We start from the raw sequence: 16,339 nt of genomic DNA, 5'->3' as shown, positions 1-16,339 counted from the left end.
GTATTCCTGCCCAGTGTTCTAATTAGGGTAATTTCAGGTGTGTGTGTGTGTGTGTTTTTTCACTTCAGAAACGCAAGCTTCCATTTACTCTACACTTAAATACAGCAGCAACACTTTTGCCAGGTGCCTCTGCACACACATTAACTTAGCGTGCTATCAACTTACATTTGTATGTGCTTGTTTTCCATTACCCTTCCCATACTACGGTGGAACAAACAATGTGAGGAGGTGAGGGCAAGGTTCCCTGTGACTTCATTGTGGTGAAAAATTATACATTGCACGTTCCTTAGTATGCAAAAAAATGAAGCTCCTCCTTCTCGGCTAGTTTAAACTCATTGAAACACTTTCCTTGATAAAGGAAAGCGGAAACCGTTTCTTCCGGCATCATTTCTGTGGGCGAGGCTACGTGGCACACTTTGGTCTTGCAACATGTAATACGAAACGGAACGTTAACTCTTTCCATTCTGAAATTACACAGAGACCAACGCAGCAACTTTGCATGCTTTTATGGGCGGCGGCAGCGCTGCCACAACAGGTAAGCACTTACAAGACTAATTGGGGGCTGTAGTCAATCTGCGGGCTATACCAGTTAGTATAGCCCGCAGATTGACGGATCACGAACGTCAAACACCCTTTAGGGTGTTCTAATAACCACGTCGTTGAAGTTTCTCGGCCTTTGGGGTCATTAGAACACAATGCTGCTATATGTTATATGGTGCATCGTGCTGGTTTCACATTTCTGATTTGTTACGAAAACACAATTAACTGATTTCAAACCATTCCTGTGACTTATATTTTTCAAACAATTGTTAAACCTGAAAGACAACCTTGTCGGGTAACACACACCGACATGTATATGCACTGTAGCGTACCCAGCAAATGTGGTACAATCTTCAGACCACTAACTGCAGCTGTCCCCCTCTTTCTAACTCATACCCCTGCCATTTCAAATAAAAGAAAATATACCAGAAAATAAATAATGGTTTTACCTTCAATCACTTGTGCAACACTCCCTTCTCAACTTCCCCATTGGACCCAACCTGATCCAACTCTCCTACCACATACAGACTGCCCATGTGTGATACAAAGGGTGGGGTCAGGAATGGTGGTGTGTTTGGTAGCAGGAGGGATGGCACCCTCCCCACTCAGCCCATCTTCCAAAGACAGCGTATTATATCCTATGAGCATCCTTCCATCTAGCGCACCCATCCCTCCCACTAGACCCCTGCACCACTGTCACAGATGTGGCATTCCCTTAGCCACAGCTCATGCTCGAAGTGCGGAACTATAGCGTTCACGTTACGATTGATATACGCAGGTGCTGTTATTGTGCTCAGTACTCCCATGAATAAAGGGTAAAAACTATTCCTCTGTTTCCTAACCCCATCACAGCATTAATCACTACACTGGTGACAGAATACCTGTGTGAAGCCCACATGTACTGTTGTGGAAGGAATTGATCTTATAAACCCCTTGTTTTGGTAAAGCCTAGATGTAACATGTCTACACCATTTACTGCTGATCTTTGCCCACCTGAGCAGAATTGCATATGTCTGGATTGGGGTGGAAAAGGTTCACTACTGATCTCGACCGGATTCTGGACAGAGACAGAGACCCTAAAAACTTGCATAAAATGCAATATTTACAGATAAGACATCTTCCCTCGCTTTTCAATGCAAAGTAAATCTCTACTGCCTCAAAAGCTGTTCCAAAGTATTCAAATGTAAGCAGATCAAGTTAATCTCTGTAATCTGGTCAGGGTTCTTCACTCAGATGCTTCCATTTCTGTGAAAAATCAAATCCTCCCAGTTTGGTTACTGGAAACCGCCACTTCAGGGGCTCACCCATTTCCAATAATTCCATAATTTTTTTCTAAAGACTGGGCAGTAAGGTCAACTGGGCTGTTTTCTTTTTTTATTTATTGTGCTGAAGGTGGATTGTGGGGTATCTACAGATTGTTATTTTCTGTTTAACGTCCACCTTGTCCACTTACTGATACTTCTAAATGGATTGGGTTTTAGGTGCCACTCCTATGCCAGTGGATCTATGTTGCATAATACGTTCCCTACCAACCTACTAAGGTTTTGGCACTCGTGTTGGCACTTTATCTGCCCCTCTCCTTTCTTGCCCTTTGTAAATTGCCTGCCAATCGCTTTACTTTTGAAATTGGTACCTGATGCAAGTGCATCTCTGTCACCTGATGGCTGCACAGCCCAACGGCTAGTCACTGCTATTTTGGCTCTTGTTGTGGTGCTCTATCTGCCACACCATGTCTGCTAGCCTCTTTGCAATTTATCAGTTGGTGCAAGTGGATCTAAGTCACGTGATCTCAACCCTTCCACCCACTAAACACTGCTGATCGTTTGGTAATTGCTTTCCTTTCCCTTGACGCTTTATTCCCAGTCGTAACTCTTCGATACCAGGCATTGGTCTCCAGTCATCCGAATGCAAGGGCAGACAAAGGAAAGAGCCATTCATGTTTGGTCATGTTAGGACCTGGAAAGTTGGGTGAACTCCTGTTATATCCATCCAGTAAGCAATAAGCTAGTAGCATGTCCATCAGTCTTCACTCACCCCTTCCCACACACCCCTTTACACCCCCACTCAAACCCATACACATCCAATCACAACCTGCTGCCTCACACTTCTAACCCACAGAGCCATATACATGCCACACTCATCACCAGCCACACTGCTCTTCTAAATCAAACATGTATCCTCATGCTCATCATTGATTGTTCCTTAGTACTACTTGAAGTGAACATTGATGACCTTATCACCACACACAATCCAGACACCCCCACTTCTACACACATCCTGGATTTCCTCATATCCAGATTACAACATCGAACACAAGGATAGCGAAGGCAAGAGTTGTGGATGGCTCACTGTTATCAATAAAACCTCAGGGATGTGCACCATACTGGAACACACCACACATCCCACAAGAAGTGAGCCCACATCCAAGCCTGTGTCTCTGCGACATCTAACAACTCGGCCAAACTCTTTAAAATCTGCAAGGAGCTGGCCAATCCTGCTGCAGTATCTACCTCTCCTATCCCCTCCCAGGCCCTTTGCACTGCCTTGGCTTCTCATTTCATCTCTAAAACCTAGAACATCCTGTCCTCTCTCTCTTCCTCTCCTCCTCCTCTGTCCATTCCCTGTTCTTCCTCTGGCCCTTATTCGGCCACCTCTCCTCCATGTTTCTCTGCCTTTCCCCTGTTCTCCCCTGAAGAGGTTTCTAGACAAGTCCGATCTATGAAAGTCTCATCAAAACAGATTCAACCCTGTTCCTCCAAAACCATCAAGGACCAAATTGATACCCTGGCTCCTGCTCTGACTGATTTCTGCCACTGGAGTCTTCCCCTCTCCCCTGAAGCACTTACCACTTCTTAAGAAACCCTCTGCTGACCCCTCCTGCCCGGCTAACTATCGTCCCATCTCCATCACTCCTTTCCTGGGCAAACTCCTAGAAAACCTGGCCATCTCCCAGCGTAATATTGACTCAGAATCTGTTGGCTGTCTCCATGACCATCAGTCTCGCTTCAGAGATGCCTGAAGCACGGAAACTGCTCTCCTGAACATCTGTGAAGACCTGCTCTCCAACCTTAATTCCAACACACCCTGTGTCCTCATCTTACTTGATCTCTCTTCTGTCTTCGACACGGTCAACCATGTCATCCGGCTCAAGCGTCTCCGTGATAACCTTGGTATCACCAATCAGGCCCTGGCCTGGCTGACCTCCTTCTTCTCCGATCGACCCTCCCAGGTCCAACTCGGGTCCTTCCTCTCCTCCATCTATCTCTCTACCTGTGGTGTTACCTAGGGGTCTAACCTCTCTCCCTGGCTGTTCAACCAATACCTGGCACTTCCTGCTCGCCGCATAGCCACTCTCTGCCCCACCTTTCAGTGCTATGCAGATGGCACTCAGCTTATTTTCAGGCTCCCCTCAGCCACCTCTTCTCCTTCTCTCATCTCTGACTGTCTGTCCGCCAACCAGGAGTGGTGTGCCGCCAATTATCTCTGCCTCAACACCAGCAAGGCAGAGATTCTCCTCATCAGCACTCCTGCTCCCTCCTTCCCTGTCTCTCTCTGGCTGGCCGCTCTTGGCCCTCTCCCTGCTCCCACCTATGAGGCCAAAAACCTTGGGGTCATCTTCTACTCCACACTTTCCTTCTCTCCTCACATCTCTGATGTCTCTAAGAAGTCACACTATCAGCTGCACCTACTCAGAGGTATTCTTCCTTTCCTCTCCTTCCCCCCAGAAGCTCACTGTCTCCAGAGCTCTGGTTCTCTCTAGGCTGGACTACTGCAACAGCCTCTTTCTAAAACTGCTTGCCTCTACTCTCCGCCCTCTACAACTCATCCAAAACAGGACTGCGAGACGTGTCCTTGGCCTCAAGCCCAGGAACTGCATCTCTCCAGGACTGAAATTTCTGCACTGGCTCCAAGTGGCGGTGACAATTAAGTTCAAAACCCTCTGCATTGTCCACAAGGCCTTCTGGGGCCTGGGATTGCAATACCTCAACCCTCTCTCCCTAAATATCTTCCTTCTCAAGCACTTCGCTCATCCGCCTCCAACTCCCTCAGGGTTAGTCGCTTCTCCAAGCAGCTAGTTGGTGGTAGATCTCTTTCCTCTGCTGGGGCCTCCCTCTGGAACAGCCTCCCTGCCTCTTTGAAACTTGAGGAGAACCATCTCTGGTTCCAAAAGCACCTCAAGACCTTCCTCTTTGCTTCTGCTTGCTCTCCCCCTCTCCCTTGCTGGTCTCCTGGCCGAATCTGAAACTGCACTGGTTTACCTGGCTACCCTCTGATCTCGGGCCCATGTCCCCCTCCCCTGCCAGTTGCACACCTGCGCTGCCCCCCTGGCAACTCTTGCACTCAGGGACTGTTTCTGTATCCCTAAAGTCCCTACTAGCACTTACCTTTGCACTTCCCACCAGCTGGCTGCACTTATTATGCTATTTATTCTATTTATTATCCTCATTAATTCACTGTTCATCCCATGTTCTGCACTACCTCCTTGCACTTTTCCCCTTCCCCCCTCCACCACACTTGCGTGATCTCAATGTCACCTGGCCTACTAGGATCGCTGTCTCTCTCTTCCCTCTGTTTCCCCTCCTTTGCCCCGTCGCACCTTGAAACACTTGTGTATAGGTGTGTTATAAATGCCATATCATATCATATCCTATCATATCATATCACATGCATCCATATAATTTCTTACTTGGCACTTCTGAATTATCCACACACAGACATCAAACCTCCTCTTAATCAACCTACCACCCCAAATCACCAAGGCCTTTCTTGACTAAATCCCAGACCTGATCACAACAGCATCTGTCAGCATAACAATTAGCATCTTCCTCTGAGACCTGAACCTACCCAGAACCCACAGAGAACCCATGCCACAAAGAACACCAGGGAGACACTACTAGAACTGCTTGAAACCATGGACACTGAGCAGCTCATCACAGAACCAGCTCACAAAAAGGCAACACACTTGGCCTGGTGTTCAGCACCTACCCAGCAATTGTATCTCTTCCCCTGTACCTTAAGAGTGGAAAGACTAAGCAACCATAATAATCCTTCTCCACCACATGCCACTCCCCCATTGTGGCTAACCCAAACCAACAAAGACAACTCACAGCTCGTTCAAGAACTTCCCCATGAACATACTGGAACTAAACAACATCATTTTAGCCACAGTGTATGACCCCACAAAGAATTTTAAAACTAACCGCAGCACACTCAACTACACCCTAATGCAGACCACCACCAATGATGCACTACTTAAACCTTGACACAAGAAATATAATCCATTCACACCTTGGTGTACTCAGGAACCCATCAACAAACAGTGCTCCATAAACATACAAACAATGCTTTGGAGGAAATCCCATCAACTAAGAGACCTCATCACCTCGAGAACCCTACATTCAACACACAGGACACTCATAACCCCAGCCAAAGAATATTACTAGACAATAACACTGAAAGAAGCATTGAACAAGTGCAGAGTGGTCTTCAAAGCTGTGGAGTGCTGAATAAAGTCCCTGCGAGAACATTCAATACTTAAATTCATAGACATCTTTTTCACACCCAACATAGACAAGACAAGGCAACACATTGACCGCTTCAAACACACCACAGCTATGCCCCCATACCAATCCACAATGTATCAAGATAAACTGAATTCCTGAGAGTTACTCTAGATAGCCTGACTAAACTGTCACAGTGATCAAATCCACCTACAAAGACAAAATACTCCCCATAGTTGTTCTCGCTTATCACTCCAGCAAAGACCAACTCATTCAGTTATCAGTGCTGCTGATAAAACACTGACATCAAGATACACCATTATGTAACTTTACCTTAATATCAATTGCATCAACAAAATGCATTGACTCAAACACTGTCAGTTCTACATTCAAGGCTGGATGTTATGCGCTTACCTGAAGCTCAACCCAACAAAGGCTTAATTAAGTCTCCTCGGAAACTCACCAAGCTTGGTAAATCCAAATGTGTCCAGAATTGTCTGTCTAACTTGAAGTCGACAGATCAATAACTCAACTCTCATCCAGTGTAAGATCTCCAGGCTTTATCATTGACTGTTACCTCACTTTCAGAACACAGATTGCCAAATAGATCCCACCAAATTACATCATCTGCAAAGTCAAGCCTTTCATCTATGCCCTGCATTTCAGAACAGTTGTCCGAGCATGGTGATCGCCTACCTAGATGGTGGCATCGCCTTACTTGCATAAGTCACAGCTGCACCTTGGCAATTCTGAAAGCCATCCAGCATGCTGCAGCATGCCAAATCACATGGCTCAGAAAGATCACTCATCCTCAAGGAGCTGAAATGGATACCCCTTAAGGCACACATTATGTTCAAGTCTGCACCACGTGATGTATCATTACGGCATTACTCAGGCAGTATTAAGCACTATCATGAATCAGTCAATTTTCTTCTGAGATCCTTACAGCTTCTTCTAACCAACAGATTCTACGGACAACACCGCAATTGGTGTCCCTCCTGACGAAGGCCAGCACACAGACAAGCTTCAATCAAGCCCTATTTTGGCCGAAACACACCTGAGTCGATCCCTGTGACACAACTGTACCATCCCCCTCTCGTGTATGTTTTGTAAAAACTGTTGTGTACACCTTGTGTGAACTACGCCTGGGACCATTTTTCAGTCTCAGGCGCACCTTCCCTTAATAGTAGGTCCTTCCTACCTCATCTGCCTTGGGAATGTGCCTCCATGTGGAGTTTTGACCTCAATACCCCTGAGGTCGACATTTACCTTTGTTACCACTATTTACAATCACTCTTGTCAGTTTGTGTTTCAAACTTTCGTGCTTATCGAAAGAACTGTAAAGTAATTGTCAAATCACCAATAATGTTCTGTCATCTTGAAATAAATATACATATACAGAACCACACTATCGCTTGTAGGATCTTTCATCCTGATTATTTTTTTTCGTAATTATACAAGTCTGCATCACCTACAAAGCTGTCAGAACCAAAACAACACTGCCTGTAAAATAACATCACATTCTTCAGAGGTCAGGGCATCATCAGAGGACACAATATAGCCATTCTGAAAACAACAAAAAGTCCAAGAGGGAATAGACAGGAAACAGGCTGTTTCCTGCTATGTACCCTGCCTGTTTAACAAGTTACTCGTGTGGATAAGCCTGCCCCACTCCATATCAACACTTCAAGAAGAACCTGAAAATCCAAATATTCAAAGAAGATTTAAACAATTGCTAATTGCCTCACTCAACACGTATTCTCCCTCTTGGAGCTTCCACACTCCCCTGCTCCGACGATATGTCAAAGCTCTCTGCTATTTCCACAACTTCATGGACCCCCTGGTGCTACCCTTATGTACAGGGCGTTGTGGCATCCAAGCTAGGTTTGTGCTTTATAAATCCTGTGCAATTATATGTATGGGATGTGCATGTTTCTCTAATTCTACTGGAAGTAAGTGGCCCTCACCCCTATTTCTCTGACTCTGCCTATTGTCTCAACCAGGTTAGTGATTGGATGTGATCCAGTGTGCATTTGCTTAATGCATCAAAGACCTAGGGGATTCCTTAGTGTCTGCATCACCTCCTGTATGAACCATTCAGTATTCCATAACTCCCCACTCTCTTGGGTATCTACCCAATGATAACAAAATGTTACAAACCTTGAGATATATTAGGATGCAGACTGGGATATCTGATTACTTTTGTGCTTAAGGGGTCTTTCTTTAAATTGGGCCAACTCAAGATAGATTATGTGAATTGTATCTATGCACGGTTCCTCTGACCTCGAGTGCTCTTCCATTGGCGTTTTCCTATTTTCAGGAAAACCTTGAAAACTTGTATTTGTCAGTGATTTCTCTTACATGGATTTCTTTTCTTTCAAGATTAATAGTGGTTGTTTTCAATGCAGTCTGCCCCTCGTGGTGTTTTAGTTGGTGTGACACGTAACCTGTATAGTCTCTAAAAAAAACTCCAAATCATATTGCATCAAATACTATAAAATCAGAAATCTGCCTGCCAGCGTTGGGTGCAATGTAAGTCAATGAAACAATTGTCCACATATTGTGGGCAAGCTGCTGTTACGCAAGCCAACCACACTGTAGCGAAATATGAAACTTGTGTTTGTCATTTCGTGTGTCCACGGCACCTCTGACAAATCACAAACTTTCACAAAGCTTCCCTTTACCTGTGAGAACACTTTACAATTTGTTGGTTTCAAATAAAAAGTGTAGCAAAATGCAACACTTTCACAATTTCAATGATATATGTATTTATGTATTTACTTATTTATAGTTAATCTATAAGAAGCCAACATTGAGCAGCAACTTTGTAGCCCCACCAATAAGGAGAGGGCAGGACAGGGGAGAAGAGCTGACCTTCACAGCCTTGTAACATTCAGATAAGTTAAGTGCTAGAGATGGTGAGAGGGTTAGTGCAGAAAAAGAACTAGCAGGAGCCCTGACAAACTCCATTCAGTGCAACAACAATGCCTTTGAGATGTGCAAGGTCATGAATCTCTGTGTTACAGAGACAACAATTCAATGAAAAAAGGATCCTCCTAAAACCTGGAAAGTAGCATGGAGGAACCCAAACAAAGGCTGTCAATGTCGCAGCAAGGCAGAGCCTACAACATCTACAAGGATGTGCTCCGGACAGAGCCTGGTAACATAAAAGACAACAAGTGCAATGAAAGAGGACCCCTCCACAGCTAAGAAGGGAGAATGCATTGGAGAAGAAGAGCGAGTGCAGGTTTCCGAAGGAAGGGAGCTGCTGCATAGCAGAGCCTAGTCCTACATGGCAACGCTCACATTCAGACTATGACAGATGAGTATAAGGCCATCCGATGACAGGCAAGGACAAGCCCAAGCCATCAGCTCTGCATCAGACTGCTGCAGAGGCAAGAGGTGAGTTCCCCTCCAGAAGGTCAAATATGTTCTTGAGGAGGAGGCTCTTATGGCACTTTCTAAAGTCACAGACTCTTTGCTTCCCTGAGGTACCAGAGATATTAGAGGTTGTGTTGGTGAGGAGTCAGAGTTCTTGAGCTATTGGAATGGTTGACTACTACTACTACCGCTGTTACTACTACTCCCGCTATGATTACAACTATGACAGCCTCTGCACATTCTTCCAAGCACAGATGAAAACACTGCGAGGGGTTGACAATCTACCACAGAAGCAAGCAACCACACAACAGAACTAACATGTGGGGACGAGGTGAATCTCCAGCATAGGCATATGTCTTGTCCCTGTCTTGACTGTTTTACAGCCCTGGGCTCAGTGAGCTGAGGATGGCAGGCTTATGCATTCTCTTATATGGCATGTGATTTAAGAAAAACGTATACAGTGAATTATGTGTAGTACACCAATATGCTCAAGAATTTGGGGAACACATTTGGGTAATACAACTTTGACTTCTCTCAATAAAATGGGTGGGTGTAAGAATTGTAGCCTGAGCCATTAGGAACACCCTGTGATGTAACAAGGGTATCCTTACTGCTGATATTTTGGGCATTAGTGTCCATTCTCATGATAGTGTGTCTCTTCTTATAACACAAATAAAATGCCTGTGTTCATGCAGCTGCAAGAATACTTGGGCAGACCTTTTGTATAGTTAGCACTTGCAAAATACATTAAAATGTGTGAGCATGAGCAAGAAATGACATTTTAGAAAATTAACCTTTATAAACACCTAGGTATGTGCCTTCTGAGTGTTGCTCCACAATGTGTATGATAAGTGTACGCCATGTAGTGGGTTTGTGTGTCCTCCTGTCCTATCACTGTAAGTCACTGGGATGTTCCTTACGTCTTAATACACAGCTGAATTGCTGGACTTTATTGTCTCGTCTTTATCATATGTGTTGTTTGGACTAATGCATGTGTCACTCAGTCACTACATAGTATAAAGTGGCAGGTTGTATCTTGTGTAACAATCTGATTATGCATTTGAGGAAAATAGTAGACCTTTCTGGGTTCTGGCACCTGCAGGGATTAATTTGTTGGAACATTAATGTGTTTACTACTTGCAAAACACAATCAAATTGCTGTTCTTGCAAACTATAAATGGCACAGAACTTTGCAGGACATCTCATGTTTAAACATGCAAAGGATCTGTGTGATTGTTTTTTCTAAATGTATTCATAACTAAATTAATTTTGATAAAACACCCATACAACCGTTACAAACACCACAATCATTAAACCACAATGACGCTTATCCACCAGCACCCCTTTCTACAAATTCCAAAAAGCACGCATCAGGCAGGGCATTAACTAAACATTAAACAAGTCAATAGCAAATTATTTTGGAATAATAAACGGGGTTCCATAAGAGAGACAAAGTTAGTCAAAATGCAAAGCCATATCCAAGTGCAGAAAGAAAAGCAAAAGCGACTGTAGTTAAAAATCGGATCTTTTATTCATTCATGTTTGATACAAAAATAGCCCCCAGAGCTAACGCTTCACTGATCGTTTCGAATGTCCACCCTTCTTTGTCAAGACTGAAGCACAGTGAATGCTTCAGATGCACTGAATGTAACACCAACCATAATGAATGCTTAAAGTGGCAAGTGCTTTGGAAAGTTATTTCAAGTGACATTTAAATCAGTAGCAAATATCACTTAATATGTATAAAAATATTATCCATGCAATGAAGTGTATGAGTTAACAACATCATCTACATTTAAGTATACATGATTTATATATGTACACTATGCATTTAGGCTGCAATGCAGATCTCTCACATGTACTTAACAATTGAAACCTAAAACTGAACATGGGAATCAAAATCTGCAACCAATTATTTACAGTAATTCATGTCATAGTGACAAAAATAAATCGTACACAACATTGTTGTGATAGCTCATGGTGGGCAGCTTTACACAACAGAATTCATTTAATTGTGGCAACACATTTATAAAAAAAAAAGCAATTTCATGAATACAAATCATGCCAAATTAGGTAGAGACTCCCATAACATTTCAGCAGTCCCTCATATATGTGACCACAATTCTAAGCTAATCACCTAGGAAACATACCACTTCCTTGTCTGAGATCAAGACTGCTGGCGGTATTCCTGTTTATGCAAATGCCCACTTCTCTGCATTGCCATGACACATTTAATACTAAAAAACTGAACACTTGCTATACTCCTTCCATGCTGTTTCCAAAAATGGTTTGATACACGGTAGGTCTGATTTATATTTTAAATGGCCCTCATGTGTTCCTGGCTTTGTGTCACCAATGGCCTGGTAGTAGATCCAAAATGTTGCTTGTTACATGGACATGCGATGTCACAAATCACATATCTGTTTGCACAGGCTATTAACTGCTGCATAAAGTATGCTCTTTTACCATCTTTATCAGGACAATCAAAATGTTTACATCTGTTGCATTTAAAAAAATCCAATTAAACCATTAAATAACCAAGGATCTGAATACGAGATCAGTGTACAAGAATGGTGGCGCTCACACAACTGATCTTTTAAGTATGGTCAGCTATGAAAAGTAACCACCTGGACACCCTGGAGACACATAATTCGCCAACAAATATCAATGTTTCTTTTAATTAAATGTGTTCAAACTTTTAAGTGGTAAGTTTACTTTCCGTTAATAAACCTATTTTTAAATTGTTTGTTACCAGTGGCTTGGCTGTCATTTCTAACATTATGAAATAATGTCTTTCCATCAAAATTGGAAACTGTCTGTAAAGATCGTTTGAAAAGCTGTCAGTTGTTAAGTTATGTTATGTAAATTGTATGTATAGAGCGCAGCGTACACTGGGAGGAATCATGGCATTAAACCAGAACAGATAAGGGGGAAGAGGGGGGGGGGCTTGAGACAAGAAAGCAGCTGAAACAATAACATCTTTAAACAAAGACGAAAGAGCAGGTGATCATCAATTGCTCGATGATTAAGAAGGAGCTTATTCCAAAAAAGAGCGGCAGCAACAGAAAAGGCACGACAATCCACTCTGGAGCGACAGCGCCGCTAGGCTTAGATTCTGATGAAATTCCATCCACTTCGCTAAACATCTAAATCTCAGGAGAAGTTTGTGATACACGTTGACATATAGCTGATGACTAATCAGCTTTCTGCATATCTCTAACTCTGAATACATTATTGAAGACCTTAACATTTCTGTGGTGAAAGTAATCTTAAAAAAATGATCGTTCAATAAAACAGATAATTCTGAAGTTCTTCTGCAGAGCCTGACCAAGTTGATAACAAAAAAAGAAGGTAGCAGGCGCCCCTCTCTAGAAGGTACATGGCATGATAACCTGTTCAGTGGTTTTTACCCACTTTGAGAGTCTGCAGCCATCAGTTTTTGCTCACTGTACTTTTCACTAAGGAGGAATATCCATTTGCATATCAGTCTTTGTCCCGCCCACAAGGGCAGTCCAGCACTGTAATGCCAGGCAAACCTCCTTTGAACAAGAGTACCAACAGCAACCCCAGACATGCGTTTCAGCCTTGTTGGGCGTCATCAGTGAGGTGGAGCTGTGCCTCTGTGAGCACAGTGAGCAAGGGGTCCACGTCGTGGTTCCGCCAGGTAATTTAAGGTGACGAACCCCAAGTTCCTTGCAAAAATACAAAAAAAAGATAGCAGGTGCCCCTCTCCTAAAGGAACATGTGTGATAACCCGTTCAGTGGTTTTTACCCATTTTGACACTCTGCTGCCATTTCATATAAGTCTTTGTCCCTCCAAGTTAATAACACTTCATCTATATAGCAATGCCATAGGTAAACCATGAAGGCACATCTTTTAAAAGTGTATCATTTTGAATAACAAACCATTTAAACATGTAAAGATTGCTGTTCCTGTCAGGTCCGCCTGGAGGCCGTCCTGCAATTGGCTCCATGGCTTGGGAAATTCTGATGCATGCTACGTGTACTTACTTAGAGGTCACAAGAGTAAGCATGTGTGCACTTCTTCCTCCTCATTTACCTCTGTGGCTGGTTTTGGCATGTATAGTCAATATTTTCCATCCCTCCCTCCCTGCGCCCACCACTCCTGTCACCAGCGGCCACTCCTGGCATGCATTGAGTTGCGGTTTATTACGTGGTCACACTCAACTCAGGGAGTTCCTTTCCCCCCAATAAATGAGGGGCACAACAATTCACTATGATTTTGATTCAGGTTCTATTTGGTAAGGCCTCCAACCCGTCTCACACCCAAACTCAACAAATACCAGGTAAAACAATGGACTAGGAACTAGGCCGTTGTGTTGTAAGAATACATTTATTAATTTATTTAAACCAAATTTGACAAATAGACTAACATCAGCCACAGTGCTGTGGCAACACAAGAACAAAAATGACTTCTGTAAAGGCACCACCAATACAGGAAAAAGAACCATTCAAAACTCTCAGTGATTGCTGATTTGGTTATAATACTTTTCTTCCAGCAACCCCCACCCTCTAAACATTAATTAGGCTTGGCCCCTCTGAATTGAAGGCCAGTGGCAGAGAGTGTGAACACAATGGGAAAATATTTTTGGTATTCTGATCACAGATGCAATATGAGGGAAAGAAAAGCAATGGGAAAATGTGTTTTGCCACACCTAAAAAGAACAGGCTTGGCTTGGTGGTTTAGGTCAGAGCGCAATGGGAACACAGGGGAAATTTCATTTTTGTTTCTACCACACATGCAAAGAAAATCCCAGGCTTCACACTTCTGATTTAAAATGAAGCGGATCAATGGGGAATTTTGTTTTGCACCCTGCACACTCACGTGGAAAAAGGGTTTCGGGATTAATTCTTTTGACAAATCTTTATTTCTATACCGGCTCAAAAGACACTGGGAAGAGCGTTTTGGTTTTGAATGCCTACAAAACACTCCTGTGATTTATTTAATGGAATTGATTGATTTACTTTAATTAAATATGCTAAGGATCTACACAGACAAACAGGATATTTTGTTATGGTGAAATAACTAAAACAATGCTTGATATTGCAGAGACTATAAAATATATGGCTTTAGGGATAGATTTACTTAAAGGAGATGCCTTGCAATGGACATCAAGGAACAGCAGGGCACCTCTCGGACAGCAAGGGTGACAGTTAAGGTTAGCCTCCTCTGAATCCTCCAAGAGGTCCCAGTGAGCTTCTATGTCTCCTGGTTCCTGTCTCCAATGCAAGATTTGGGGCCTCTCTGCTTGGATGTTTCTAGCAAGATTTCAGCAGCAGGTTGCCTCCCAGAAAAAGCGAAAAAGCCCAGTTCTAATGCAAACTGGTCTACTTATAGGGCAAATGACATCACAAACGTAACAATTGAGGAACCTTTTAGTCGGTACAAACTCGTGGACCCAAGCGTCCTCTGTTAAGGAAGAAAACTCATTGTTTTTTCTGTTTCTTTTTTGTCGTTTTATTTTTCTCAACTGTATATTTGTGTTGTGTGCTCTTCTTTCCTAACCATCCTCCCCTTCACCCATCCTCAATTTTTGTGACTGTACAAATAATGGCAATGATTTCTCAATATTATTTTTGTCTTTGGCACAATTGATTCAAAATATACATCTTTGAATTAACATATGTATATTTTTCTGGTCACTATGTATTTCCTTGGTAATTTACAATGCTTCTGCAAATGTAACAAAATACTTTTAATGGACAATCCTCCAAAATAAAACACCTTCTATGAATATGAAATAGAAGGGAGGAACACACTTGTTACATTTTGCTTGTGAAGAAGCCCTGACTTGAGAAAGGTGTTGGAAACGCTGAAACACATGTCATCACATAGGCCAATACATACAAAAACTATCCAATAAAAATTAGAGTATAGCATACCTCTGATACAGTGTGGTATTTGAATCTTTTTTGGCGCATGAATGTATGAAGCAACACCGCTCGACATCACAAACTTGTCATGATTCCCACAAACGGGATTAGTCGGTTTTCTCTAGCCACCTCCCACCTGTGTTCTAATAGGAAAAGGAGATGAGGGGTGTGAGTTAGGACAGTTGTGGGAGGAGAACGCTTTGTCATCTCAAACTAACAAGTGGGCTTGGCATTTTTCAAAACTCTAAAAATCAATCAACAAGTACCCTAATTGTTCAAATCATTACATGTATGAATATATTTTGAAGAAGTACATTTTACATCAGCATGCCCTTCCTGTGCAGAGATACATTTTTTCTTCATTTATTCATGAGCCGCATCATTGAAAAATATGCCACTTTATAGTTCACTTGTTAATTATTTTCTTTTACCTCACACATCTCTCGGAATCAATGGACGGCCAAAATCACATTTTCATTAATAACTTTAGTTACATTTATCACACAACAATTGCTACATCATGGTTAGAATGGGGCTACTGTCACCTTTAGTAAAAGTCTGGAATGACCATTGTGGCATATACGATGCCCTTTTTATGAAATAATGTTTTTTTTCATTAACTAAACTACAGTGTTTTCTTTATTTGCTTTCGGTTTCATTTTCCCTTGAGCATGTTATCAGCCAGGGGCTGACTCATGTTTATGTTTGCCTCCCCCATCAAGGCCTGGGCTGGCCCTGATTGCAACTCTAATGAACATTTTATGGGGATTATGACCTCAAGGTCACTTCTGCTGAAAGAACAATCTTGGCCTTATCTGTCCCCACCGTGGTTTAAATCTAAGCAGTAGATTGCATTCTATATTTTTATGTAATGGTCCTGATTGATGGTTTCAAGCAGACCTCCAACCGCCGGGACAGCGGAGAAAAGGTCTTTGAGGTTAAGTTCAATCTCAGGTAACAGGACCGGCTGCATGCAATTCATGCAAGCAACAGCTTTTCAACTCACACACAATGCATTGTAC

At 42.8% G+C, this 16,339-nt stretch overlaps 1 long non-coding RNA gene across 1 annotated transcript in view; it reads left to right on the top strand.

Annotated features, from left to right (window-relative positions):
• The first annotated feature begins 420 nt into the window (after window positions 1-420).
• Window positions 421-16,339, top strand: part of LOC138581195 (uncharacterized) — a 306,353-nt gene continuing 290,434 nt past the window's right edge. Inside the window, exon 1 of the long non-coding RNA XR_011304467.1 lies at window positions 421-535. This is a non-coding gene — a long non-coding RNA (uncharacterized lncRNA). The remainder of the gene's footprint in view (window positions 536-16,339) is intronic.

The sequence above is a fragment of the Ambystoma mexicanum genome, chromosome 3p, assembly GCF_040938575.1.
Source record: "Ambystoma mexicanum isolate Mex_15411 chromosome 3p, UKY_AmexF1_1, whole genome shotgun sequence".
In the NCBI taxonomy this organism is placed as follows: Eukaryota; Metazoa; Chordata; class Amphibia; order Caudata; family Ambystomatidae; genus Ambystoma; species Ambystoma mexicanum.
Note: the sequence above shows the minus strand (reverse complement) of the source record. Positions and strands in the feature narration are given on the sequence as shown.